Source organism: Kogia breviceps, chromosome 2, assembly GCF_026419965.1.
Source record: "Kogia breviceps isolate mKogBre1 chromosome 2, mKogBre1 haplotype 1, whole genome shotgun sequence".
Classification (NCBI taxonomy): domain Eukaryota; kingdom Metazoa; phylum Chordata; class Mammalia; order Artiodactyla; family Physeteridae; genus Kogia; species Kogia breviceps.
In genome coordinates, this window is record NC_081311.1 from 85319654 (window position 1) to 85324108 (window position 4455).

At 51.6% G+C, this 4455-nt stretch overlaps 1 non-coding gene across 1 annotated transcript; it reads left to right on the forward strand.

Moving 5' to 3' along the window:
- The first annotated feature begins 3890 nt into the window (after positions 1–3890).
- LOC131751743 (5S ribosomal RNA) lies at positions 3891–4009 on the forward strand. Its single transcript, XR_009334303.1, has one exon. It is a non-coding gene; the product is annotated as a 5S ribosomal RNA (ribosomal RNA).
- Positions 4010–4455: the final 446 nt, after the last annotated feature.

Below are 4455 nucleotides of genomic sequence, written 5' to 3' on the forward strand. Positions count from 1 at the left end.
GTCCAAAGATGAGAGACCCATATGTGTGATCTGTACCTCCTATGAGATCAGCCCTAAGCTAGTTTAAACATGATCAAGTTCTGTGTACGCGGTAGATTTAGACCTTTGCATGTGCTGTCTACTGATTATGTTTAGAGCTGACCATGTGTTGTCTATGATAAGAAGATTTAGACCTGACCATGTCTGTGCTAGGACTATGGGGACCTGGGTAGAGAGCCGGCCTGGCCTCAGTACTGGGAAGCTCCGTGCCTGCATATGAAAGTCAGGGCTCAGATGTCCGGGTTCTGGGGCTGAGGTGGGCTTGTCTAGGTAACAGCCTCTCTTCCGAGTGTGGTGACCTGGTCCTCCCAAGGGTCAGTGCTATGCTCGGGGCCTTAGTATTTATTCCTGCAAGGTTCACCTTCCCTGGGGCTCGTGGAGAATCCTCAGGAGGGCTACCTGCTGATTATTCCAATTTACCAGCACGTGCATGGTGCGTAGGGAGGCAGGTTTAGCTGGTGAATTGATTGCAGGGCACGCAGAGCAGGCAAAAGGCCAATGGGCAACAGCTGAGGCTGCTGTTAAGCTCTCCTTCCAGTCTACCGTCCCTGCTCAGCAGCGTACAGAGCTGCCCCTCAGCTTTCAGCCCTGCTGTCCTGTGAGTTTTCTCAACATGTAAGTGAGATGAGAAAGGACTGAGCCTGCCAGCACCAAGGTCGTATGTTCAACTCTAGCATGAAAGCTTTAAAAACAGTGAAAATCACAGAACCAAAGGGAAAAGAGCAGGACTTCTCTGGGACATGTGTGGGGAGAGGAGACCCACCTGACACTTTTTCCCATCCCAGGAGGTCCCATGGACCCAGCTTGCTTCCACATTAGGGGAACCAACAGCAGAGCCATGGTGTCCTGGCCAAGGGGATGTGTGACCCCAGGTGCAGGGTCTGGGGAGGTGAGGTCACCCTGGGACTGTTGACGTGTGACCCAGGTGGAGGGGTCTGGGGAGGAGGGGTCACCTGTTGAGAGAGAACGTGTGACTTTAGGTGCAGGGTCTGGGGAGGTGGGGTCACCGTGGTGAGTGTGGATGTGTGACCCCAGCTATAGGGTGTGGGGACTGTGTGGGCCTCACCACATCTGCATGGGTCAGGATCACATGTACAGGGAGACCGCATATGTGCTCTTTGCCTACAGTGTGACCTGTCCCCTTTGAGATTTCCAACCTCTGCATTAAGGGTGTTGCCCTGATTAACCTGTGGTTCCTTTTCTTCCCTTAAACTTGTCACATTTATATGAGGTCATGCATGTTTGAGTGGGGTGCTGCTCTGTGTTCTGGTGAGTGACAACGCTTGGTGGTGTCATATTAATATCATAGCATATCATATATCTAATCTATGGGGGTCACCACTGCCTGGGTCCCCCTGGACATAGGTCAGCTGAGCACAGACTAGCCCCCCTTAAGAATGGTCTCCCACGTGCTCTGTGAGGGTACCGTGATGGCCCCTAAGGTAGGGGACTGTGTCTGGGCCTCCGACATTTGTGATGAAGGGGAGTCGAAATGGAATCTCAATTAACAAGACATTATTTTAAGAATTTATTTTAAGTGAAATAAAACACACATCACATACCCTTTACCATCATCACCATTTTAAGTGCACGTTTCTGAGGCATCAGATCTATTCACTTTCTCGTGGAGCCATCACCACCATCCCTAGAACTTTTCATCTTGCAAAACCAAAATTCCACAACCATGAAAGTCTCCCTCCCCCTGCCCCTGGCCCCGATATCCACTTCAGTCCCTGAGTTGTGGACTCCAGGGCCCCCACTGGAGCGGAATCCTGCAGTGTTTGCTGACAGGTCATTTTGGAAGAGCTGACTTTCAGTCTGAGGCTCTGCCTGTTTGCATCTGAAGAATCTGCATTTAAGGAGGGGATGTATGAGGAAGGGCATATGAGGGACAAAGGTGTCCGGGATGCAGTTGAGCCAGGACCTGATCAGCTGCCTTTTGTGTCCTCTGGTCCCATCTCTTGCTCTGGGCCTCATCTGCATCATCACTGTCCCCGCTGGCACCCCTGGGTGTTGTTGTCTGAGTGAGATTCCCCTGGTGCCCCTGCTCTCCTCCCCTCCTCCTGCTGGTTGGGGAGGGAAATGCTTGCTGTGTGGTCTCTACTCCTGAGGCACGAAGGACCCTGTAGCATGGACCTGCTGAGTGTGGTGTTGTCTCCAGAGCATGGTGCCCACATAGGACACAACATCGGGGCGTGACAAGTGCTAGGTTGCCTCATCACTGACAGGGAATGTTGCCAAGATCCTGCTCGGGAGGGCGTGGTGGGTGGCCTGGCACACTAGAGGCCTCATTCCTATCCTGGAGCTTGGAGAGTGCATCCCCATGGGCTCCAGATTCACCCCATGTCTCAGCCATATCCCTCTGTCCTGTGTTGAACTCAGAAAAACGAGCTCTCTTGTCCGACAACATAGACCTGGTCCTGTTGGTATTAGGATTCTTTAATTTAGGCGTCCTGGGATAGCAGCTCTTTTGGGGCCTGAGAAGGAACAGCTCAGGAGTGTACAACAATTTCAGATGAAATTAATATTCAGTGGCTATCTCTAACTCCGCGGTTGTTGACTTCTATCAGTCATTATTCTCCTGGTTTTAGCCCTGATGTGGGGATTACAGAGGAGTCAACATATAAATCTTCATAATCTGTGTATTTGTAACTTCAGTATCGTTACTGACCCATAGTTTTTATGGTTTGAAAGAGTTATTGATTTCATGTATCACGTAAAGGATTTACAATGATGATAGGGGAATTAAGATTACAATAATGGCTAGTAAATTGTTCACATTTTCTCTCCCTGTGCATCTATTGTATGTATATGTGTTAGTTTAGATGTCAATATTAGTGAAATAATATAGAGGACTAGAGAACTTATTTTAAAAATCACTAGTAATGTGTGATGATGAAAATGTAAAAGTTCTTCCATAATCGATGATGTTGTATCTTGAGAGCCTAGATGAAATTTATATGCCATAGTGATATACAGGATTTTAGCCTATGATTTAACTTGGACAAAGCTACATTACTTTTTACTTTTATCTCCTTTATTGAGAAAGACATAATTGTTATGGTGTTGGCTTGAAACTGGTTGAAAAGGACTTGAGTCCTTATTTTACATTTACATAGGTAGGATCTTGAAACATAGGTTATGGCGGAGGGCATTTGTGTAACCATTCTAGGTTAGGAGTAGGAGTTTCCACTGCTAAGACTTCTGGTTTAGATGCAAATGCTTTCAAAGTATGAAGATTATTAGCATTACTGCTGCTACTGAGATGAATGAGCCTAAAGACAAAATATTTCATGTTGTGTGTGCCTCAGGGTGCACAGACTAACGAAGTGACATCCCTGAGAGGCCAGAAAGTGCTGTGGGAAGTCATAGTTACTGCTACAAATATACTTGTGAAGTGAATTTTTGCTCATGCTGAGTTAACTGTATAACCTGAGAATAGTGGGAATCCGTGTAGGAAGCCTCCTATAATAGTGAAGACTGCTCCCATGGACATTCGGTCATGGAAGAGTGCTACTACATAGTGTGTATCCTGGAGGACAATGTCTGGGGTTGAGTTGGCTAAGATGATTCCTGTCACGTCCCAGGACGTGTTCGGTGGGGCCACGTCCCTGTGAGCGACGTGCGGGATCTGGGGCGGGGCGCCAAGCGCCGAAGGGTTTTCTGGGTCCCCCCCGCCCTGGGCTGGGAGGTCGCAAAGCCCTTCGCCACCCCGCGGTACCCGAGGCCTCCGTTCCCCTGCCTGGGCGGAGGGCGGGGCCCTGCCGGGGCGGGCTGGGCGCCGGGCTGGCGGTAAGGCGCATGCGCCAGCGAAGCTATGCCTCTAGAGGGAGCCCGCTGCCTTCGCTATCGTCTACGGCCATACCACCCTGAACGCGCCCGATCCCGTCTGATCTCGGAAGCTAAGCAGGGTCGGGCCTGGTTAGTACTTGGATGGGAGACCGCCTGGGAATACCGGGTGCTGTAGGCTTTTTGCCTCCCGCCCCGCCTTCTCCTTTCGTCGGCCGCCTGCCCCGCGCCAGGCGCCGCTGCTGGGCCCACGTCGTTCGTCTCCTCTCACCGCAGCGCGCGGCTTCTCCTTTCGTCGGCCGCCTGCCCCGCGCCAGGCGCCGCTGCCGGGCCCACGTCGTTCGTCTCCTCTCACCGCAGCGCGCGGCGGAGGGGGCCCTCCTTCGCAGGCCTCGCCCCCCAGCCTGTCAGCGGCCCTTGAAAGCAGCCGCATCCCCGCCCGTTACTCCCTGCTGCTCAAACCCCATGCATTTTCCTCCCAAGTGCTTCCTCTCTCTCCCACTCTGTTTGTGTTGGTTCGTCCCCCTGCACTCACCACCGCCCAGCGGTAGTTCGCGCAAGTTCGAGCACCTCCTACCCCTCCCACCCTATGGTGACTGATGGAGATCCCTGTCCCCAGCAGTGGCC